The following is a 25,631-nucleotide window of genomic DNA, read 5'->3' as shown; positions in this document are numbered from 1 at the left end:
AAAAAAAAAAAAAAAAAAAAGCAAACACATAAGCTTAAATATCCCATGGTTTCTCTCAAATGAGAAACCCAAAGTATAAATAAAGAGTAAAATAAAAGATAAATAATAGTAAATATGGAGATATATTCTCAAATAGGAACAGTATCAGGAGATGGAGGTGGGCAGGGATGGGAGGTAAAGGAGATGAAAAAGGAATTAAGATGTGTTATGTACCTGTACTAGCTATAGGAAGAAAACGGATGGGAAGTGGGAGGCATAGGGGAGAAAAAAGAAGGGAATGGAATTAATGTGAGAAAATGAAAAGCTCTCCAAGAGAAAAGAAACTAAAAGAATGTTCACCTAATAATGATATAATACTACTTTTTTGCATGTTACTAATGTGTGTGTGTGTGTGTGTGTGTGTGATGCTGGGAATCAAATCCAAAACCTCATATATTCCAGACAAGCATTCTACCACTGATCTATATACCTAGTCCACTAAGTATTTCTTAATATCTAAAGTGTAGATTCATTTCCCTACTCCTTATAAAAGATATAAATTTGGTCCCTATGGAGATAAGCAATCAATATTTTAATTTTGCAATAAAATTGTACTATATTATAGTCATCAGCCTTGGACAAAACATATCCTCAAGCCTTCCTTCCATTTAATCAAATACATCATTCCCATTTATATTTTTCAAGCTAAAAATGGCAACATTTCTAATTTCTATTGCTACTAAAAATTTTGCATATGTCCAGATCTTAAATGGCTTCTCAATAAAATGTTAATATATAAAATTAATTAATTAAGATGTTACATATGCACCAATCCTCCAAAACAAGTGTAAATTTCATGCATTGCAAACATACACCAATAAAAAATAAACAGTTGGTTTGCACACATCAATACTAGAAGGTATGACAAGCATTTTTAAAATAAAAACAAAAGAGAGAACAATAGAATAAAAACGCAGAGTGTATTTGTAAGTAGGTTGAGTATAGTTTTGTGAACTTTTATGCTTTGTTCTATTTTGTTGTTCTGTGTGTGTGTGTGTGTGTGTGTGCACACGCACATGTGTGGTGAGGTGCCTGTCATATTTCAAATGGCGGGAAACCACTGACCCATTTGATCATTTCTCCTCTAGAAAATTCCATTCTCAAACTATTTCTGGCTTCACTGACTTTTGGTGTCTCCCTCTGGCTGAAGTTCTATATTTCTCCTGACCTAGCCACAATGAATAAAGAGGCTCCAATGGCCAGAGAGTTACACCTCAGGGAAGCTTAAGCAAGCACTCCAAAACACTAAAAAAAAAAAAAAAAAAACTAAGCATTTTTGACCAATGGAATTCTCTCCGGTCTTCTAAAAGCACCCACTTCCTTTTGGGAAGTAACCTCTTTGGATAACTGTCTAGGTCTTACCCTTTACCATTCAAAGTGTGACCCTGTGACCAAAGCCTACAGCAGTCAAGTATTGCTTCCCTAGAATTTTATTCATGAGAAGAAGGCCCGAAAACCTGGCCCTGGTGGATCCATCCCTGACCAGTGTCTAGATCCTAATCGTGTTCGGTGACTCCTGAGTTATTGCAGGCCACACTGCCCTTTGCTGTGCCTCATTCCCAGTCCAGATCTTCAGCCTCCAAAGAGATCCACTGACCTTCATTTCCTTCCATTACATTTACCTTCATACAGATCAATTGGAATCTTTTTCCATCACCTGCTACTAAGGGTGATATCCAAATATTCAACAACCAACCCACCTGAACCAAATGCACTGAGCAATCAAAACAGGTGCCAGCCACAGAGCTGGCAGGACTATTCTGGTGTATCCTGTGCAAGCATCAGCCCAGTTGGCAGCAAAAGAGACACAACAAAAACACACCAGCATTCATCACCCACTGAGCTAATGTTAGAATCACAGGAGGGGTTGAAGAGAGAGCAGGGGAATGGGGGGGAAATAAGAACCAAGATAGATTATGTAAAGGTACAAACGCCCAACAATGAATGTCAACATATTGTATACCTAAAACTACCGATAAAATTAATGGGAAAAAGAGAGAGAAAGAATCACAGGGATGGAGACCTCTGCTGGGGTCAGAACAGAGACTTAATCAATTTGGAGTCGATGAATGAATTAAACTAACAGCTTCCCAGAAAAATATACAGAAGGATGGTGAACCTGACCTGTCACTAATGGGTAAACAGAAACAGCCTTTTTTTCCTCCCAGAAGGACATAGGACTCATATACTCCACTAATTGTATGCAAGACAAGTGTAATTCATATGTGAATAAATATTGATAAAAATTATAATATGCATGTAACATTAGCAAACTATATAGTTACCTTCTACTTACGGCAAGAAATATTGGCTTTTGATTAATGGTAAGAGATGTTTTCCTTATTATTTAGATTAAAAAGTGGGTCCGTTTCTTAACAGTATGTAAATAAGAGTATAGTTGGTACAAAGACATAGTAAGAGGCCAGGCGTGGTGGTACACGCCTGTAATCCCAGCACTCGGGAAGCTGAGGCTGGAGGATTGCCATGAGTTCGAGACCAACCTGGGCTACACAGTGAGTTCCAGGTCAGTCTGAACTACATAGTGAGACCCTGTCTCAAAAAACCAAAAAAAAAGAAAGAAAGAAAGAAAGAAAGAAAACATGGTAAGAATCTTTAGAGCAACGCAGGGACACCTAACATTTAGGAAACAACATATTCCACATGGTGAGCAAAGAACCTGAACTCAAGACAAAAACTTGAATCTTGGCTTCTTAGACCATCTAACCATAGCACCCTCTTTACCTTCTACCTCTGTTTCTACATCCAGTAACCAAGGGACGATAATGCTGGTAGTATTCATGGAATGGTTTTGGGGGGCGGCGCCAGAGCACAGCCACAGAGAGGTACAGGAACCATTATTATGACAGCAAGCAGATCCCAAGCCCCTCGCCCACGGTCCACTGAGCAGCTGATGACGCTCACACATTCTAGACAGTTTTGCCGTGGGCTGGATTCAATTCAGTGACCTAGACAGGAAAGACCGTCCGTGCCCCGCTTCCACGTTGCTGAGTTGTGCGTCCTATCCTTCTGCTCCTACTATTTCTACCACAGTGGATGCTGGACGACTTCAGAGTTTTCCGATTGTATGTTTCTTTCTGACATTTTTCATAAACAAGGTGAAGAAGAGCATTAAATTTAAACATTGAAAAATTAACATCTACTTCATTTGAAGTATGTTTATGCGTACATCCTCCTCTAGGCCTGCACGCAGCCAGGCACGCATGCTAATCGTAATGATGCCTACAGGATAATACGCATAAACATACTTTTAGAGAAGCAGATGTCAATTTTCCAATATTTAACTTGAACTCTTAAAAGCAATCATAATGGTGGTGGTATGTCAAAAGGCCAGTGGAGCCCAATGAAAGAGCTTCTACTGTTCAGGGCTGGAACACTTAGTAAATAAAATAAAGTAGGAATGAAGAACAATCAAAATATAAAATAAGAACCCATGAATCCATACTGATATAAACAATTGAAGAATAAATAAGTAAATGAAGAGTACTAGATAAATGCAGGCTAATTCCACGCTGCCCATAGTAACTTCCTCCCAGAGTATAACATGGAAATGGGGTAAAACCTGTAACTTTACAGTAAAAAAAAAAAAAAATCTGAAAAACACTACTTTATCTGAATGTTCAAGGTTAACACCAGCATGACAAGTCTAGTTGGTAGTTTGCACCCTTGAGGTGATGTGATGAGAAGGTACTTCATTATCTTCCTCCAAAACCTATAACCCCAGCCTAATTATGAGAAAAACACAGGACAGTTCCTAACTAAAGGATGGTCTATCCAATATTTGATCAGCATTTTTCAAAGCTGTCCAGGACATCAAGAACAAGGAAAGTTTGAGAAACTGTCACAGTCAAAAACTGCGTAGGAGACATGCTAACTACTATAAGGTGGTATCCTGAATGGATCCTAGAGCAGAAAAGGGACATTAGATTTCCTATTGTTTTGTTTTCTTTTGTTTTGTACCAGGGATTGACCTCAGGACCTTGCACTTGTGAGGTAGGCAGTGGCACCACTGAACTAAATCTCTGGCAGAAAACGGACATTAGATAAAAACTAAGGAAGCATGAATAATGGGTGGGCTTTATCAATATTGCATTGAGATTCATTCTTTCATTGTGACAGATACACACTAATACATATTGACTGGAAGAGAGTGAAATGTCTGGAAACTATTATTTTCATATTTTTATAAACCTTAAACTAGCCTAAAATTAAACTTACTTAAAAAATTACACACTGCTTGCAATGAAATGCAGTCTTGCCCATCTCAGTAAACTCCATCCTTCCAGTTGCTCAGGCTAAAACTTTTGGAGACACCACTGACTCTATTCTCTTTTTCATACACATAACCCAACATCTGAGCACACTCCCATCTCAGGGCTGCTCCCTCATGGTCCCTCTGCCTGGAATTCTCCACCCCCTCACGACACAGAACCTCTGCTTTCAGACCCTTCCAGCCTCTGCTCGAATGTCAGCTTCCTCAGTGATGCCCTCTTTGATGCTCTACACAACAATTTTCCCTACCCCCTCAAACTGTCTTACAGTTATTTCAAAGAAGTCATCACCATGAGAAAGAAAAAAAAGCAGCCCCTGACAGCCAGGAGCTGTCAGGTCATCCTCAGCTGGGCTGCTGTGTTCTCCTCTTGAACATAAACCATTTCACAGAAATATCACATCGGACAACACCAGTCTGTGTCCATGATGGTTTAAGACAAAACAAGACATCTCCATAATTATATTGAACACAGAGAAGAGCAAGAATGATGTCCAAAACCCAGTGATGGTCAAATATCCCCATGTTCTGGCTAACATGAATGATCATTGTTGTTTCACAAATTATAAGTTGGAGATTGCTCTGTTCTTCTTGCCTTCAGATAAGAGCTGCTGAGTTACTGTGGTAGACTGAATAACACCCCCTGAAAGTGATACACATCCTAATCTCAAGAACCTGTGGCTTTTTTCACTTTTATGGCAGAAGGAAATCTGCAGGTGTAATTAAACTGAAGACTTAGAAGGAGAGATTATCCTGAGTTATTCAAGGGAGCCCTGTACAAATACCATCATCCTCATGAGAGACAGAGTCGGCGAAGGAGCTATGATAACACCATGCTGCTGGATTTGAAGCTTAAGGGAGGGGCCACAAGCCAAGGAATGTCAGATTTTCCTCCTGGAGCCTCCAGAGAAACTAGCCCTGCTGACTCCCTATTAACCAAGTGAAACTGATTTTGAATGTCTTCCCCCAGAATTACAATTTTTTTGTCGCTTTAAACCACTAGGGTTACAATAATTTGTTACAGCCTCATTAGGAAACCAATACAGAGACCAAGTACAAAATGAGACCTGTTTCCGGAAGCATCCAGCCTAGAATGAAGTGGAACTTTCAATTCTCCCCCAAATTATCCAACACAATCCTAAACCCTACACCCACTTGAGAAGCCCCGTGGTTCCCCAATGCATACTCTCCCTCACTACCATTAGCCAGGAAATCTGACTGATTCAACTCTAGGTGTACTCCTGGGAGTCGTGGGTGGTAAGGCATGGACAACTATTTGATGTTCCAAACAAATACTCTTTAATTGTTGGTTTATCGCCTGCCAAATCCAGCACTGCACCCCCCAGGCCTGAATGATCACAGATGTGTAATAAGTAAATAATAAATCAATCTACAAATAATGACTTGTATTGTTAAGAGTCCTCAGATACTATGATGAAAGGGGGGTTATTCTAGAACTCTTTATCCGGTAAACTGAGCCAGCCAAACCAACTTACAGTGGACAAACACTCATTTTCTGAATTTTTTATGTTGAGTCAGTCCCAGGGTTCCTCAACCTTCTTTTCATACTGAAAGGCCACTAGAAATATCCTGGTCCTCAAAAGTGAGAAAGGATAGGGTCTGTATGGAGGCCAGGTGAGCTTATTTGGATTTAGGAGGAGAAGGTAGATAGGAAAGAATAACCCCAACATGTGCTCTCAGGATGATGACATGGTAGCTGTTGGTATTTATTGATCTCCTCACTAATTTGTGCATTTGTGCTTCCACCTCCAGAACTGTACAATAATAACTGTTGTTGTTTTAAATTCATAAATTTATGGTAACTTGTTACAGTCCCAATACAGCGCCAGACACATTTCACATGCACAGTCTTGGGTGAACTATAAATACCCAAGGGTCAGATAAAATTATTGCCTCATTCTGTTGGCGAGAAAAGTAAGTCTCAAAAACATGAAGTGATTTGCTTGAGATCACACAGGGGGGAAGAGCATAGATTTGAACCCAGATCTGCCAGATGCTGAAACTCATAGTCTCAACCATCAGGTTGTAGATGCTAAAGTCCAGGAAATCTGCCCACAATGGGGCAGAGGCTAAGCTCCCAGATCAGTGCTTAGGAGGAGAGTTCTGGGAACACTTGGGTGCTTAGTTTCTTGAGCTAATACTTTTTTCAACCCCTGTGCAGCTGGTGACTATGAGTTCTCAGAGTTCCCGGCAGAACTTCTGATGTCATTGGTTACCAAGGCAACGTATTCATTCAATTGATGCTTGATCATGGAGGACCTAGGACATGCCAGAATACAAAGCCCTCTACTGAATTATTTCCAACTGGAAAATATTCCCAGTCAATCTGGTTTGCATTGGTTCAACCTGGAGATCCAAGGATGGACAAGATGTCAATGACATTTCCTTCCAGCCTTGGATTGGATGCTCCTGGCACTGTTCAGGAGACTAGTGAACACCTCTCCTGCTATCCCCCCTTATCATTTCTGCTCAGAGTGATTGCCAGGAGAGACAGGAAGCTCCAGAGCCTGCATCCCAAATGCCTAGGTGGCCACCATCTGTCCTCCTTCGGTCCTTGATGAGGCCTCAGGAGTGTTGAAACAGCCTCTTGGTGTTCCCCGAGAGATCTCCAGGCAACTTCGACAGGGTCCAGTTGACATTTGCTATAAATATCTTATTTTCCTAAAGACCTTTTCCCTACAGCTGAAACTCCAGGACAGCTGCCCCTGCCAAACAGTAGGAAAGAAATACTGAAATCACACTAAGGGCTAGAACCAGAAAAAGAAAATTGCCTGTTTGACCCTGGCAGGATGATAACTCCATTCGATGCCTGCTTTTCCACAGGAGTCACCGCAGGGGGAGCCTAGAGGGAGTCAGTGCCTGAGGACAGCGGCAAGTTCAGGGGCTACTGCAGCAGGGTGTGGCAGGGAAAGACTTCCCTGGGCCTAGGCAATTTACTCCTATTGATTTTTAGATCAAAGAGGTTGAGCTCACAAATCAAAAGATGCTTCTTCCTCCCTCCCACTAAGCCTGCAGCCTCTCCCAGACACCCCACAAATCCTCCTTTGGTCTTGATTAGTTTGGATGCCTCTAGGATAAAACCCTGTGCAGTGGGCAGGGACCCAAGGATCACCTGGGCCACCTCAGTCAGCAGGACACGCTCAGAGGTCCTGGACCACAGGACCATGCAGCTCAGTGATGAAAGGGGCTGTAGCCTGAGTCCTAATGTTGGTATCGCCACATTGGCTTATAGTCTTTTGCAGGCTACTTAAATTCTCTTAAGATGATTTTCTAAATTACCCAGTGGGGGGAAAAAGTTACTATGCCCTATGTCTAAGGAGCAGGGGCTTCAGAATGAAACAGAACTGGGTTCAAACGCCAATTGCATCTTGTGTGGCCTGAGGCAAGGTGCTTCACCACTCTTAGCATCCATTTCATCTGGAAAATGGGCCTCCAGCAGTTCCGCCTCCTCAAGTTCATTGTGAATGTACAGCAAGCTGATGCAAATCAGAGTGTTGAGCATCTATACAGCCTGTAGCAACCTCAATAGCTATGACCTATTGCTCCTAAAGGGGACGTTAAGAAAGAATACAGCAGATCCCTGTGTGTAAAGTGCTTTGCAAGGTACAAAGGACTGAAAAAATTCTAAGGGTTACTGGAAGTCAGACTACTGCATCTGGGGTCCTGAAAAGTCACCTTCAAGGAGGGTCCCAAGAAGAATACTCCAGATCAAGATACAGAAGGCCCAACGACACAGCTGCAGCGCTGGACAGGCAACTTCCCAGGTGCTGGGGTGTTTCTGATGTGTCTGCGACACTGACACTTCCCGCCTCATCCTGCTGTCACCCCCAGGAATGCCTGTGGCATCTCAGCTCCCCCTACAGGTAACACTGCCCACTGACAAAGCCTCCTTGCCAGGCGAGGACTCCATGCTGCTTAAACCCTGAACTACTCTCCCTTATAACAGGTGTAACCTTCCTCCCCTGTAGCAGGATGCCACCTGCAGTGTGGAAGCAATATTTTTCAGACTTCCTTGAATATCAGCATGGTCAGGCGATGAGGGACAGCCGATAAGCAAACGGAAGTGTCGCGTGGACTTTTTAAAAAGAAAAGCACACCTCCCTTCTGCTCCTCAATGACCTGGTCTATAGCCCGGAACGGATCCAATCGCTGGTGCCGGTTTACACCGTGAGGGGACTTAATAGGTGGCTGTGCACTGGAGGTAGCAAACTCCCTGTCACTGTGGAGCCTCCATTACCAGGCCTGGTTCCAACCACTTCTTGACCCTTTCTACATGAGAGGATAAGCCCTCGTATGTATAAATCTGCAATTTCGTTTAGCAATTTTGTTTAGCTTTTTTTGATGGGAAGAAGTCCTGCTACTTGTAACTATTTTGCCCTCCTTCCTTCCCACTTACCATAATGACTTTCCTTCCTGTCACACTGTCATGCCCTTGTCTTCCTTAAATCGCCGCCTGATCATATATCTCTAATATTTTGCTAATATGTATTCTGTATTCTGTTGGGCCAGACTCTTTTTCACCCACCACTGGGTTTTTAAGAATACGTTATTTTCATAATCTGAAAGATATTAGCGTGATATTTTAAACCTGGACACATTCAGTGGTCTGCGGAGCCCGACTAGGATGACACCTTCTAAATAGCACTGACCCATCTCCAAAAGGAGGCTGTGTCCCCTAAAATATATCATGGCCAGAGAAGAGAGGTCAGCGCCCACGGCAGGTCCCCTGCCCGTGTCCTCTGCATCCACGCCAGACTCACGGTTTGCTCTTTCACCAGGCCAGCACGACCAGCTGCCTCTGAGAGGATCATCCAGTTCACTGCCATGATTGTCCGAGTCACTGCCTGGGTCGCCAGTCATGTGTTTCTCTGCCTGGTGGTGCTGTCGCCTTTGGGGGAGTCGGAAGTGGCTGTGCTCATTGGGGATGCCTGGGTTTCTTTGTAGAAGATCCCAAGATTCCTTCATCTTGGAAGATATAAAGGCTGCCCCTCCTCTGCCTCCTCTTTCTCCTTTTCCTCCTCCTTCTTCTCCCCCAGTTTAAACTTTCTGACTGAAGTTTTCAAATAGACACTAAAATACAGAAAATGGTGGAATGAATCCTCATCATGATCTAACTTCAATGGTGGACAACATATGACCATCTTTTTCCTTCCACCTCCCACACAGTTTATCCCCACTCCTAGAGGATTATTTTGAAGCCATCCAACATGTATCACCAGTGAATATTTCAGTATATATACTTTAAAAATACAAGACATCTTTCAAAAAATGTAGCCAAAATGTAATTATCCTAATTCCTTAACTTCACCTAATACCAAATTGGTATTTACATTTTCCCCTCATTTAGTAAATGTTCCTTCACAGCTGTTCTATTCAAATCAGGATGAGAGTGAGGTTCTGTGTGCTGCATTTTGCCAAAATGCCCATCCCAGGGTGGAGAATGGTATTTGGAAAGTAGAAATTAAATTCTGGGCTCCTCGTTGCCATGGAGGTAGGTGGTTTTTACCTCTAGGCCATTTGACCTGACAAAAAAAGAAAATACAAACTCTATGTGTGTGAAGAGAAGACATGTCCTAAGTTTAAATGGCTATTTTCAATTCAAAATTTAAATTACAGAGCTTTTACTGGAACTCTTAAGTTTTGTGCTTGCATCTCTTTTCTCTTATGCCGAAAATCTTGGTTTTTTCTTTTTTAATGACATCAATACCTGTGTGCTTTATTTTACTCTGTGTGTGTGTGTGTGTGTGTGTGTGTGTGTGTGTGTGCGTGTGTATGCGTGTGTGTGTGCATGCGGGCAAGAACTGTGGAGTACCATGGTCTGGGAGATTCCTTTTCTGGAAGCTGAGTCCCCACTGTGAAAGTGTGATGATATCCAGGTCCAGCTATTTTATTATTATCACAACAGAAAGCAGACTAATATAAACACTAATATTATTGCTAATGATATTTTCCCCCTCCGACCCTCCGGATCCCACTACATCTACATCACTAAATAACTGTTTTGTAAAAGTTTCAAATAACGTCTCCCTGAGTGCCTCCAGCTTGATACACAACTGGATTCACTTGTTTTGCAACTTTTAGGTTCCAGGGATTGATTGTGACACTCACTTTTGAGGGGCCCATGCTTTATAATCACGTTAGGCACCTACACAACTCTGTAGTCAAATCTACACAGTTGAGACACTCTGAAGAATCCAGCTTCTGTCCCTGTCCCCACAAGCTGTTCCTTCCTTCCCCCTAGAGATAAGTAGCTTTGAAAAAAATATTATTGTTGCTATCATCATTTTGTGAATATACATATAAATAAAATATAATGAATGTAAATATAAACTTAAAAGTGCATTTCTAAGTGGTTAAAAAAGACTGCCCTTTTAAAAACAATAATCATGATGTGTGCTTTTAAATAAACAACATGGCACTATGTTTCTTTTAAAATTTCCTCTGTTCAGAGTCATTTACAAGAAGAGAGGGGCCAGGTGTGTGATGCACTCCTTTAATCGAAGCCACCAGGGAGGCTGATTGAAAGTTACCTGCCTGGGCAATTTAGCAAGACCTTTACTCAAAATAAAGTAATGAGCTCTGAGGATATAGTTCAGTAGCAGAGCACTCCTGGGTTCAGTTCAATCCTGGAGTGAGGGGAAAAAAGGAGGAGAAGAGAAGGAATTTACCCTTTAACGGGTGAAGAAATAGACAGAGAGGAGGAAATCATTGTTCTGGATGTACAGAGCAAATGCAGCTCAGGTTCCCACGCAGTGCTCTGCAGGCCCAGCCCCTGCAGCAGGAGGCCCAGGCCAGCCTGATGCTGGGAACTCTGAGCCCCAGAATCTGAAGTGGAGCACAAGCACACGCGTCTTCGCAAAGCTCTCCATCGTGGCTGGGCAGCAGGTAGGGTTAAGCCAATGATATCCAATTTGAGTTCTTTTTTAGAATCTCAAAGCAATTTGTTATTGTGGAAATAAATTGTGCACCCAAGACTCAGGACTGCAAGAAACATGACCTTATTTTTCTTTAATACAACTTAAGCTCTATTCTGATCCTGCCTAGCATCAGAGAACAGATGCTAAACCTTGGCCAAAATGTGGACACTGGTTCCGCTTCCCCACACACATGCACATGAGTTTTCAGCAGTGTCCAGGGGTGGGGCTAGTTGGAGATCCGATGCTTGCTGTCCCTTGTCCCTCAGGGGCCCTGGGATCAGCTATCACCCTGCCGCCTTTGTCGCTGGTTCTCTCAGGAGGGTGCTAAGACGTGGCCCATCCTGGCCATGGGGTTGCTCAGCCTCCGCCATCCCCCAGCTGGCTCTGATGCCAGATCCACACCACTGAAAGCCCCCCACTGCCCCGTGAGTCACTGTGACTCTTGGATCGTGCAAATCTAAGGAGTTTTGCCCAGATGTGGCCTTGGGAGCAGAGTACAGGGTCCGCTTCTCAATGAGCCACTAACTTCTAGGTACCTGCTGCTTCTCCCTCCAACAGCCCAAGGAGTCTTCATTAAGCCTGGGCTGAAGAATCCTTGTTCTTAGTTAACCAACGTTCCCTCCTCCTTTTATCTGCACTACAAGTCCCCTTTGTTTCCCTGAGACCAAGCATCTTGAACGCAAACTGCTGGATGCATTACCCTTTCCCTGTTACATCCCTCACCATGGCTATCGCATTACACAGCCCCAGTGAGCACTGTGTGTGTGGCCTGGGCGGACTTACGCAGTGCACAGTCTGAACAGCTACAGTCTAAATGGCTGAAGGCTTCCATGAGGAAAACAGCATTAGCTAGTTTCATCAGCAGTGAGCTTCCAACACCAGCACAAGTTGCAAAGAGCTCCTCAGAAAAGTTACCCTGTCTCTGGCCTGTCCTCAATCCCCAAGTTCTAGAATGCAGCTGGTTGCCATGGCAGCTGCTGCCCAATTGAAATATTCTCATTTACAGAAACTGGCTAAATGCAGTTGAATCTGATAGCGCCTGGTTGCCAAGGGAAGGATGTCATTTCTTCATGCACAAAGGATGCTCTGTCTAGAAACCATGGATAGCACCTGGCCTGAGAGACAGAGCCAAGCCTTGGCACCAAGGTACCATGTGACCTTGAGCGGGTGTCCCACTGGAAGACATTTCCACTGACATTTTCAGGGCTGGATTCATCGTCATCAACTCACTACTCAACCGTATTGTGCACTTTTTTCTGTGTCAAGAAAGGTGCTAAGGATAAATAGCAGTGCCAAGTCCCTGTGGCCACCAAGGCAATTTGTCAGGGAGAGGGATAAGAAAAGAGAATTACAAGGCGATATAAAAAGGAGGAGAAGAGGCCGATGAGGCTGTGGAGGAACATGAGTGGGAGAGGAGGGAAATGGATATTTTCCAGGTGAGATCTAAGCTACCTTCTCTGGGGTGGGCAAGGAAGGATAGGAAGGAGCACAAGCAGCCCAGGCAGACACACGAAAGTGCCCAGAAGTGGGAGAACATTGAGGGGCCTGAGAGCCCTGGCCGCAGTGTGTAGAAAGGGGTGAGAAGAGAAACGCGGTCAGCTGCAGGAAAGCAGTGCCCCGGTTCTCTGCGGGGTCCCACCTGCCTGGCTCTGTCTGAAGTGAAGCAGCCCAGCCAGAGATCAGCTGAGAACAGAGTCTGAGCTGACAGGAGGTTCTGCGGGTGGAGAGGAGGGTCAGTGTCCAACGAGGCGTGAGCTGAGAAGGCGAAGAGGCGCGCTGTGACGACCCCCTCCGGACGTGTCAGAGGGCCCGCGGGAGAAGCAGCTGGATCGGCATCTCTGCCTCCCGCCGTGCCCTCAGAGCATCTCTCCTGCTTAGACCCACAGGAGCACGCACCTGCACCTCCCCGTCACCCCACCCAGTCCATGGAGAGGGCAAATGACAACTCACTGCACGCCTGCTGGGGCTGAGCGCTGCACCCCATTCTCTACCTGCAAAACCCAATCATTTCAAAAACTGTGCTTGAACCCCTTTGATGTGACCAGCAACTTAATTCAGATTCTGCAGACGTGGCCTTGAACAAAACAACAAACTCCTCATTCTCAAAGAACGTATATCCTTGGGGTGGGGGGAGACAGACATGTCGTGTTGCAGGAGGTCATAAGTGGTCCAAGAAAAATAAATCCCAATATCGGGGCTTGGTAATGCATACCTGTAATCCCAGCTACTCAGAAGGCTGAGGAAAAAAGATTGCAAGTTCCAGACCAGCCAGGGAAACTTAGTGAGGCCCCATCTCAAAATAAAAATAAAAACGGCTACCAAGACCTGTCATGTAAAGGTACAAGATCCCAATAATGAATGTAACTGTACTGTATACCTAAAATGGACCAATAAACTCAACGAGGAAAAAAATAATAATAAAAAATAAAAATAAAAACGGCTACCAAGACCTGTCATGTAAAGGTACAAGATCCCAATAATGAATGTAACTGTACTGTATACCTAAAATGGACCAATAAACTCAACGAGGAAAAAAATAATAATAAAAAATAAAAATAAAAAAGGCTGGGGATGTTGTTCAATAATAGAGCACTTCTCTAGCATGTGCAAGGTCCTGGGTTCAATACCCAGTACAAGGAAAAACAAACAGAAAACAGACATAGATTGACGGAAATGATGACGAGGGGATGGTTGCGTGGGGTCCATCTGAGCTGACACCTGAGGGAAAAGAAAAAAATGAGCCATGTGGAAATTTGGAGGGTAAAGGTGTCATACTACAAAAGGAAGAGCAAGTGCAAAGGTCCTGCGGTGAACATGCCACTGAGCATGTTCCACCAGTGCACTTGGGGAGCAGGAAGAAGGACAAGATAGAAAAGGAAGGCACCAATTCAGGGAGGTGACAGGGAGTCAGATTACTTTCACACTACTGTTATGATGGGGGTACCATTGTTCCCAATTACAGAGGTTAAGTAGTATCTTAAAACTTTTCTAGACTAAACTGGGGTTAACACCTAATTCTTGAATCTTTAGAACATGTGCCTAACTAGCATCTCTTGTCAAGGAACTGTAGATAATACAGAATGGATCAAAACAATCTCCACTCTTCTCAAAGTTTATCCCAAGCTCCAGTGATTCCACACTGAAAAATGGAAGGGAATCATCAAGAACCTGAGTGAAGAATTAGCTGCTTTATTTACAAAAGAAAATGACTGGAAACAATAGCTCCTCCCTAAAAGTAGGGAATTGGCAAATAAGTTAGAATATACTGGACATACAAGCAAAGGGTGTAGCATGCACAGCTGTTTGAAAGAGTGGAGGAGAATATGCAGTGATACAGAAAAATGGTCAAAACGTGTCATTGAAATGAAGCAGTATGCACAGTGGGATTCCATTTTTGCACTCAACACGAAACAAGTAAATATATGCACAGGCAAAAGACTAGAAGAAAATAAACCAAATATTAACAACAGCTAACTCAAAGGTTTGGATTGTGGGTGGTTTTTCTTCTTTTTGTTCAAGTATCTACTACAGTGAATGAGTATATATATATATATATATAAAGGGTTTTTGCAGAGAAATTGCTTGTGAGTGTGTAGTTGTTGGCACACCCATCCAAAGGGTTCACCAGCCACTGGCCATGGGGCCCCGGCTCTTCTCATCCCCACTCTGCTCCCCAACATGTGCAGAGGGTGGGGTTTTGCTTCTCAAATCACATGTGAGTTCAGGTTGGAGAGCCGGGTCGGCTGGGGCCTCACCTCCCTCCCCAACAAACACTTCACCGTACAAATGTGGGGGTGGTGGGGACACGCGGCAGATACCACACATCGGCCAAGGTGCCGGAGCATCTGGGTAATTAGTGCTAAACTCATCAAAGGACCTGGTGCTATTTTTAAAATCTTTCCAGCACGTCGGCCTCACTGAGGATTCCAGGAGTCTTTCACAGTCCACCCAGCATGCAAGGATGGCAAATTAACCGATTAATAATTTAGTGGAAATCTCCCAGAACTTTACAGGAAGATGTATCCCCTTCCCAGACATTTGCTGCTCTTCCTTGTGGAGATGGGAGTGGGGCTGAACTAACCAAAACTATCTCACCTTCTCCCTGTTTTTCTTTTACCCTGGGAGACACTCAATGACCTAAGCTGCCTAAGCCCCCAGCATTTCAGCCTGGTGACATCAGAGCCAACCTGCTGGCCCTGCCACTCGGCAGCATGCTACCTTTCTGTACCTGCTTCCGTGAGTGGAAATGCTAGGATGTACGAAAGCATCAGGCTTCCAGGGGAGGCTCTTGTCGTGAGTCAAGGTCAGCAAACTATGGCCCTCAGGCTAAATCCACCTGGATTCCTGTTTCTGTAAATAAAGTTTTATTGGAACACAGCCATGCACATTCAGTCACATGTTACTGTGACTGCTTTTGTTCTACTGCGGCAGAACTGAGTAGTTGAGGGACTACACAGCCTGGCCACAAAGCCGAGACCATTCATTATCTGCCTCTCATAGAAAGTTAGTCCATCTCCTTAGGTCAGATTCTCTTAGAAGCAGACCCTGAGATGAGGATCTGGGAGCACAGGACTTATTAAGGAAGTGCTGGCAGGGGAAAGCAGCAAGGATATAGAGGGAGCAGGACAGTGAAGGCAAAGAGGCCAAGCAAGGGTAAGGTGGCAGCAAAGGCCCCAGGCTGTCCCATGGGATACTTCCCAGTCCCTTGCAGTTGAAGCGATTCAGGCTGTCCCTGAAGGAGTAGCAGGTGTGAGCCGTCAGGAGCCGAACCCACAAAAGTCGGAAGACCATCTGGGCAGGGCTCTGCGGGTTTACACTGGCTGTTCACAGACACTGCTATCTTTATAGGCAAGAGTCAGGGTTTTACAGGGTCTCCGTCCTCCTTGCTGCCCCCTAGAGGTAGGAGGTCCAGGATACCTGCCTCACAGCCTGATGAATGAGGTCATTCTGACGAGGTGCTCAGCACTGACCTCGGGGTGCTCAGCACCTCAGTGGGTGCTCCTGTCAGAGGCCAGAAGAAATGGGGTAGGAGTCCCGGAGGAGCACAGAGCTGCCAGGGTGGAGCACCCACTCACAGGCCCAGCTGCGGGGCAGCCAGCCCCCTCCTGGCACCCTTGAGGAGCTTGGCGTGCGTGGAGTGAAAGCTGGAAGGGCGGGAGGGGAGATCAGGCCGGAGGGAAGGAAGCCACATAGAGAATGGGCCCGGGTGAAGCAGGGCTGGTGAAGATGGCCATGAGGGCTGCAGCAGACGGCGCCACCATTTCGGGGAGCTCTCCCTGGTGTGGGACACAGACACTCAGAGAACGGAGACCAGGGAAGCTACTGCAGCTCACCAGCCCAGTGAGGCTCCAGGTGCAGTGGCTGCTGCTGTAGCCTGAGATGCTGAGCAGCGACGCAGTCCAGCTGTGACTGACCCTCAGCCCCAAGCTGCAGAGAAAGAGGACAAAGGCAAGATTGCTAGACAGAGGCAAGGGGCCAGGACCCAGGGAACCACAGACTGCAGAGCAAGCACCAAGACCAGCAAAGGCCCAAAGCCAGCTGTCCTCTGTCCTCTGGGCCAAGCCAAGGGAGGTTGGGCCTCCCCAGGATGGTTTTGGTGGGGGTAGCAGTGTCCCCATTGTTCTGACTTGGTCCCAGAGTCCTGGCCTCCCCATGCCACCTGGTTCATCAGAGGAGCCTGGTACAATGGAGACCTAGAATCCATGGCAGGAAGAGCAGCACTTTCCTTAGGCTGTTAAAATGTGTTTCTGTGTCCTGGGCCCCAGGGTGTCCAAGGTGTGTCGTGTGTCCTCTCTCTCTCTCTCTCTCTCTCTCTCTCTCTCTCTCTCTCTCTCTCTCACACACACACACACACACACACATTCCACAAGTTCCTCAAGTTCCACCATTCAAAGCTCTAGCTGACCTCCTGGGAGAAGGAGGGTGCAATGCATTAAGTCACCAACACCTTAGTGTGAATTTACTAATCAGATTCTTCCCCCTGCATTGGCCAGATGTTAACAAAGTACCAAGCATTTAAAGGGGAAGTTTGCTGAAAAGAGACAGGATGGTGGGGTGGGGATAGAAGCCGAGGAGCAGCCAACCTAGGCCGACCTCAGAGAGTGAAGCTTTTCAGCTTTGTGGGGCCATCAAGGGCCCTTTCCACCTTTCCATTCTGCCACCGTAGTGCAGAAGTAGCCACAGACACCAAGTCGAGGAATGAGTGTGGCTGTGTTCCAACAAAACTATACTTAGGAATAATAAACTTTGAATTTCATACCAAAAAGCTAAATTGTCACAGAATATTTGTCTTTCATTTCTCCCCAATCATCTACAAATGTAAAAATCCTTCTCAATGGGCAGGCCACACAAACGCAGGGTGTCAGGCTTTGCTGCCAGCTGCAGTCTGTCCTGACGCCCTCTCCAAGGCCTTGGTCTTTCTTCATTGTGTGCCATCCCTGCCTCCCTTCTCCATGCCTATAGGGGAAAAAAGCCATTCCTTGTTCTGTGTGCTTTGTCTGCCATCCCTGGGGATCTGCTTTCAAGCGTGCAGGCCATGACAGGGTGACAAATGGGCTGGCATGCACACAGGCAAGCCACCAGCAGCAGGCTGCTGCAGAGCCCTGGCCGTAGGGTTCATGCCGGTTGACCGAGAAGGAAGGTACCCGGAGGGTCCCTCTGCCTGTCCCTCCCCAGCCCACACCTGGCAGATAAGGCCCTGTGGGTCCATCTGCCACCTGCTGGGACACTCTTTGGGTACCTCTCCCAAATGACCAATGGCATCGCTATTATTACTATCTAACTGTGGAGGAATTGTTCCTGGGAGTAGAAACAGCATTCAAATCTTATCGTGCACTTAGTTCTTACTAAGTAGTTAGTCTGCATGGGGCACTGTGAAAGCTCTCCCTTTGCCCAGCGAGCCAGGCTCTGTGGTAAGAGCCTGCCGGCCATCTGCAGTGCTCTTTATCATCTTCAACTCGGACAGGAAATCAGAGGCTACGGAAGTTAACAACACTCAAGGCCCCAGAGTGGGCAGGTCTGTCTGGCTCCAAAGCTGGGTTGTCCTACCCCTCCCTGTCTCACAGCTAACCCAAGAGGCTGTATTAATACTGCAGATAGGCAAGTTAATTAGATATCTTGTAGGCAGTTAGACAGGAGCCCTCAAGGAGCCAACGCAGCAAGGAGCCAAGGAGGAGTAGAGTCAAGACACATTCACTGAAGGCCAGAATTGTAAAAGGAGAGAAACTACTATACCTTTGTGCTTCCCCTGGGGATAAACAGCAGTGATTGATATTCCAAATAGGTTATCACCTGAGTGGGTGGCTAAGGTCTTAGCCCAGCCTTTCCATGAAATATCCCTGACCCTCACCCTTACTGAAAATCCTTGTACTCTTGCTATGTGACTTGTTCTGCCATTTGACCCCCACTTAATCAATATTACCTGGGTGACTGTACTTGCAATCTTATTGGTTGGTCATGGTTTTGCCCCACCTCATGCCCACCGTGTAATTTTCCATTGGGTCTTAACAGTTTTGTCCCACTTTGTACCTGCCTTACCACATGGCTTTGCTGTATAAAACATCTTTGAAAAGTCAGGTGAGTGGGCAACCCACTTTCCGGTGCCCCTTCTGTTTCTCTTAGACAGAAGCTTTCTTTCCTTTGATAAATTTTTCCTGCTCTTAACCTCCGTTGTTCCTAAAATTCATTCTTCGATTTTAGAGAACAGGAACTCGTGTTTCGAATATCTAGCAGGTTTGGGAGTTACATCTCTTCCCCCTATATCATTAGGACTCCAACTCTTCATGTGTACAAGTAGACACTCTAAGAAGTCGAGGTCTTGGCCCACATTCATGCAGCAGATAAATGGCAGCGCTGACACTTTGCTGCATGCCGATGACAAGTGGAGATGCTAGAAGCTCCTGCCCATCTGTGACTTGCACATGGTTCTAGATGCTTCAGAAACAGATGGGCCACCAACAAGTTGTGAGAGCTGAATCTAACTCTGAGAGAATCTCAGGTCCACTCTGAAGGCAGAGCCTGAGAAAGCTGACTTCTGGGAGGGGACCCAGGGGGCATTGGAGGAAGCCAAGCCAGGGTGCTTTGGCCTTATCCCCAGGGATGTGCCACAGCACGAGGTAGGGGCCAGGCCTTGACCTCTCCATGTGCCAGTCACCGGCTTTGAGCTGTCCCCACACTGGAGGTGGGAAGAGGTTTTCTGGGCTAGGTGACAATTCTCTAGAGAACAGTGCAGCTGGGAGCCTCAACACCCAACACAGCAGTTGGGGAATGGTGCACATGATTATGGGGGGTGCAGGCAGGGTGCTACTGCTAGAAACAGGGAACCCTGCAGGCCAGGACATCATGAATTGGCTCTGATGCTCCTGGAAAATCACAGGCCCTTCCCCTTCCTACCCTTCCGCCTTCTCCTCTCTTCCTTCTGGACCTTCTTCTTTGTCACCTGCTTGCCCTGGCAGGGCTAAACTGGACCCAGGTTTCTGGCTCCGACGTCTGACCATCAGCAATCACAGCCAGATTTGAAGACTCTTCCTGGCCAGGCCACTCGCCCCCGGCCCCCTCCTGAGGCCCGCCTATGAGGGGATTCCCAGTGACGTGACCAGGAAGGCGGCACAGGGCAGCGGCCCTAGCCAGCCTGGGGGATAATGAATGAGGACAGGGACAGAGCCAGGCTTCTCCTCCTCACCAGCAGGCCTGTGGCCTCCCACAGGGCCAGCAGCTGCACTCCTGTGGGCAGCCTACATGGGCTCCCTGCCCGGCATTTGACTGCCAGGAGCCGGGCCAGCCAGCTCCACCCGAGGGATCATTTCTAGAGCGCCCAGAAGGGTCTTGACTCTCTATATGCTGAAACTGCCCCTACCACTCTTTCTTCATTCATTGTATCAATCACAATTATTCCCTAGGGGCTGAGAACTGGGGTGGGGGGGCAATAAGCAAGAGACGAGATCCCCACCTGCATTCTGCCGGGTGCAGCACACAAGCAAGAACTGATCAGAGCAGGGTCACAGATTCACTCACTCAGATAGTTGTGTGAGGAAAACACAGTTCCTTCGTTTTCTCATAATTGGCCTGAGCTTTGTCCAGTGCCTGCACGCTGCTGGGAAGGGAAGGTGAGCATGGAGAAACACTTTAAACGTGCCTGTGATGGTTCTTGGCAACCCGTCCACCTCTTTTGTTGGATGAGAGATGCAAAGATCGAAGTCAAGGCCATTTCAGCCTTGGACATCACCTCTCCTGATGGCAGCTGAGCAGTAGGGGTGCAAGGGCCCCCAAGGTAGATAGCAGCTCAGCTCAGGTCCCCCAGTGCCATGGCCTCAACACCCAAGGATTCCCAAACTCACCTCTCCTGCCAGCTCTGGGTCTAAAATTCAGCTTCCTGGTCCACATTCCCTTTGTCCTAGTCTATAACAAATGTGCCATTGTTGTACTTGGGTAGATTAAACAAAAGCAATGTATTTCTCCCACTTCTGGAGCCCAGGAAGTCTGAGACCAAGGTATGAACAGGCGCAAAGCCTGATGGGGATCCTCTTCCTGGCTCGTATCTCCTTGTATCATCATGTGGCAAATAAGAACACCAATCCCCAAATCTCCTCCTCCAAATACCAACACATTAGGGATTAGGCTTCAACCTGTGAATTCTTGCAAGGACACAAACATTTAGTCCATATCAGGTTGATTCAAAGTGACCTCAAAGTTAACACCTCCAACAAAACTAGGGAGTATCTCCCAAATGGGGTCCTTCGCCAGCAACCTACTTCCTAGGCATCTACGCCAATAAGGTCATCTCCTTTTCCCTCCCTTTTCATACTCAGCTCTTCACCAACTCACCCTGACAACTCCCAGTTCCCTAGGATCTGGGCCATGTGTCACCCCCGCCACATCCTCCCAGTCCCTCTGGCTTTCCTACAGTCCCCCATCCATACAGCCTCTGTGTGTGGGTTCAAATCCCCAAGTGTGCTCACCACCTCGCTCTGGTTATTCATCCTCAAGGTAGCCACAAAATGCTACCTTAGGTCAGTCACCTGTTATACTACTCTCTGTTCTCACTTATGTGTTTAATTGTCTGACTGGACCCGTGTCCGTCTCCCCCACTAGACATTAAGCTCCTGAAGAGAGATTATTTCTGGATTTTGTTTTTTACTTTTTAACCATTGAATCTCAAGGGCCACATACAGCGCCTGGAACAAGGTCGATGGTGAATAAATACTTGTTGGATAGAATGAATTAATAAAATGTTAAATGAACTCATAAATTAATGAGATGCAGCCTTTATCTTTGAGAGTCTCATTCCACTATTCCTGCTGCCTCCTGGACAATCCTGGAAGCAGGACATCGCCTCACTAGGGACACTTTTTCCATCCTGAGTATAAGGATCCAAATTCCTGGTCACCAGGAAGTACTGTTCTGGCAGGAAGTGAAGCAAATTTGTTTGCAAATCAGGCCCAAGGCTCCCTGCCAGGTTCCTAAGCAGAGCCAAGCCAGCCTCATACCAGGATTCACTTGTGCCTGTTTCCTTTTTTCTCCTTCCCTGGACCCTGTCTTTCTCTACTCCTCCCTCCTTCCTTCTTTCCTTCCTCCCTCCCTTCCTGTGAGTGGTGCTCAAGATGGAACCTAAGGCTGTACCTATGCAAGTGGAGCACTCTGCCCGCATGGCTATAGGGATGAGCTACATCCCACCACCGCACCCACTTCCTTCACTGACCCTGGCTGCCTTCTGGAGGGAGGCTAGTAGCTCTCAGCCCAGCTCAGGGAAGACGGAAGGACTCTTCTCCAGTCTAGTTTTCCTGAGATTTCCCCCTCCAAGAATAGAGAGCACAGAGGCCGCTGGCATCTCTCTGCTCCGTGACCGCCACCGTGCTAACAGCCTACGCACCTCCCACCCTGGAAGCCTTAGCCTTCTCCTCGAGTTCTCTTAGTGGCTCCATGTCGTGGAAGAAGAAACAAAAGCTTGGAGAGGTCGGAGAGAACCTAGAAGTCCTTCACTAGATTAGGGGCTAGTAAAATATGTCCCACAGGCCAAACCCAGCCCACCACATGACTTTGTAAGAGAAGTTTTATTAAAACAGACCCACGTTCTTGCACTTTTTCTATTGTCTGTGGCTGCTTTTGGGTTATACTGGCAGAGACTCTACGGGCTATAAAACCAAAAATAATTTTTTTTATTCTGGCCATTTACACAAAATTTTGCCGACCCCTATTTCAGATTCTCCCTTTATATTTGGATTTGGCAGTCAGAGTGGTTTCTTTACCCAAATTTGCAGTAAACACATTCCCTTGCCTGGTAGAGTCATCTGTATTGAGTCCTCAACACCAGAGGTGCCTTTAATGCCACCTTGCCCACCCTGGCTCTAAAGGAAACAGGGCCCTCTCTGCTCTGCCCACCACTCCCCTGCCCCCAGCCACAGCTGGCTGTACCAAGAGACAAGAGCCTGACCCTCGATGGCCAGGCACAGCTGGACAGCAGCAGTGGTGAAAGGCCTGACATGAAAAAATGAGCTGGACCAATCAGGTCCTCGCCTTGGGAGTCTGGAATAGGGGACGAGAGAGGCCACAGTGGGTAGGAAAAATGGAAGCACTGGGGTCTTGGGGAAGATTGAGAGCAGCTGGCTGAAAGGCCAGGCTGCATGGATGACAGACGTGTTAGTTGGGAGAGAAGAAAACCTAGCTGCTAAGGGGAGAGACAGGATCTGTGATACAATGTCCCAGCCTGGAGCTCTAAGAGAAAGGAGAGAGAGGCTTTGTTTCCTGAATATTTCCCAGTTCCGGCTGCTGTGAGGATATCTGTCCTTTTCATGGACTATCAGCCATGAACCTTTTCTTTGTAAACGAAAGCAAATTACCATAAACAAGCTTAAATACTAATGAATAAATGTATTTTTAAAATTTTTCCTCTTTATCAGTACACGTTTGCAGTACATAATGATTGCATTACTCGTGGGGAGTTCGTACATGTGCACAACACATCTTGTTTCTTTTTATGTCCCGTTCCCCCCACACACACCTCCCTCCATCTCTTGGTCCCCTGCCCATTTGCAAAAGATCTATCTCCCTGCTTGCTATTTTGTCTTTTATTTTGCTCTTTAATTTATTTATACTTTGGAATTCTCATACGAGAGGAAACCATACAATATTTGAACTTGTGTGTCTGATTTTTTTCACTTAACATTATGACGTCAAGGCACATCCATTTTCCTATAAATGGCTCAAATTTATCCATCTTCATAGCAGAGTAGTACTCCACTGAGTACAAATACCACATTTTAAATACTCCATTGATGGACAAATAAGGCGCTTCCAAGATTTAGCTATTGTGAATTATGCTGCTATAAACATGGGCATGCATGTATCACTGTAATATGATGGCTTGAACACTTCTAGGAAGATAACTGGTAGAGGAATAGTTAGGTCAAATGGAATTTCTAGTTTTAATTTTTTTGAGGACTCAATATGATTTCCATAATGGTGGTACTCATTCATGTTCCCACCAACAATGTAGAAGCACATCCCTCTCCCCCCACGGCCTCACCAGCATTTGTAATTGTTTGATTTCTTCGTAGTGGCCATTCTTTCTGGTATAAAATGGGATCTCACTGTTGTTTTAATTTGCATTTCTCCAGTGGCCAGTGGTGTTGAACATTTCTTCATGTGTTTTGGGGGCATTTGTACTTCTTCTGAGAAGTGCCTATTCATTCCACTTGCCCATTTTTTAAAGTGGGTCTTTCATTTGGGGGCGGTCTAATTATTTTGTTCTTCATATATTCAAGCTATTAGTCCTATAGTCTAGATATCAATCTTGCCTGAGATGGAGCTGCCAAAAAGTTTTTCCTATTCTGTGGGTTGTTTCTTCACTTCTACTGTGCAGAAGCTTTTAAATTTGATATAATCTTATTTGTTTATTCTTGATGCTAGTTCTTGAGTAATTGAGGTTTTGTTCAGAAAGTCCTTTCCTGTGCCTATGTCTTCAAGAGTTTTGCCTATTTTATCTTCCAGCAGATTAAGTGTTTTTGTTTCACTGTTTAGATCTTTGATCCATTTTTACTTTAGTTTAGCACATGATGAGAGATACGAGTCTAGATTCAATCTTCTGGTTGTAGATAGCCAATTTTCCCAACATTTGCTAGAGAGGCTAGCTTTTCTCAAGGGTACGTTTTTGGACACCTTGTCAATGATCAGAAGATTGAATGTGTCTGAAGTTGTTGCTGCAACCTCTGTTTATCCTCATATCTGTTTTTGTGCCAGTACTATGCTATTTTTAATCACTGCAGCTTTGTAATATAAATTTAAATCCAGGATTGTGTTGCCTCTTGCTTTGCTCTTGTTACCCAGGATTGCTCTTGCAGTTTTGTGAGGAAAGCTGTTGATATTTTTATTGCAATTGCACTAAAATCAATCTATTTTGCTAGCACGGCCATTTTGACAATATTTGTTCTGCCTAACAGGGGATAGCTTCCCCTTTACTGATGTTCTCTTTGATCTCCTTTTTCAGAGTACCGTAGTTTTTATTTTAGAGGTCTCCCATTTCCTTTGTTAATTCCTAAGTCATTAAGTTTTCGTTTTTTCTTAATGTTATTGTGAAGGGTGGTGTTTTCCTAATTTCTTTCTTGATGGCTTCATTATTGGTGTACAAAAACACAATTGATTTTTGTGTGTTTATTTTGTATCTTGCTATATTGTTGAGTTTTATTATTAATTCTAGAAGTCTTTTGGTGGAATTTTTTGGGTCTTCTATGTAAAGGATCATGTCATCTGCAAATAATGGCAATTTGACTTCCTCTTTTGCTATACACATCCCTTTCATTTCTTTCTCTTGCCTGATTGATTGCACTGGCTAATGTTTCCAGTACTGTAATGAACAGCAGTAGTGATAGTGGACATCTTTGTCTTGTTCCTGATTTAGAGGAAAAGTTTTTAGTTTTTCTCAATTTAATATATTAGCCATTAGTCTGTCACAAATGGTCTTTTTCAGATTGAGATTAGTTCCTTCTATACCTATATTCTTAAGGGTTTTATCATAAATGGATGTTGGATTTTGTCAGAAGCTATTTCTGCATCTATTGAGATGACCATGTGATTTTTGTCCTTGCTTCTTTGTATGTGACGTATCACATTTATTGACTTGTATATGTTGAACCATCCTTGCATCCCTGGGATGAAGTCTAGTTGGTTGAGATGTATGATCCTTTTGATGATTTGTTGCATTCTGTTTGCCTAGATCTTGTGAGGGTTTTGGTGTCTATGTTCATTAAAGAGATTAACCTGTAGTTTTCTTTTTTCAGGGGTGTCTGATATTAGAATCAAGGTAAGGCTAACTTCAGAAAGCTATCTGACTCATAACAGTAAAGGCTTAGTGTACTTCAGGCCCGGCTTGATGG

Source organism: Fukomys damarensis, unplaced genomic scaffold (genome assembly GCF_012274545.1).
Source record: "Fukomys damarensis isolate Sample0158 unplaced genomic scaffold, DMR_v1.0_HiC HiC_scaffold_32, whole genome shotgun sequence".
NCBI classification, from domain to species: Eukaryota; Metazoa; Chordata; class Mammalia; order Rodentia; family Bathyergidae; genus Fukomys; species Fukomys damarensis.
Note: the sequence above shows the minus strand (reverse complement) of the source record.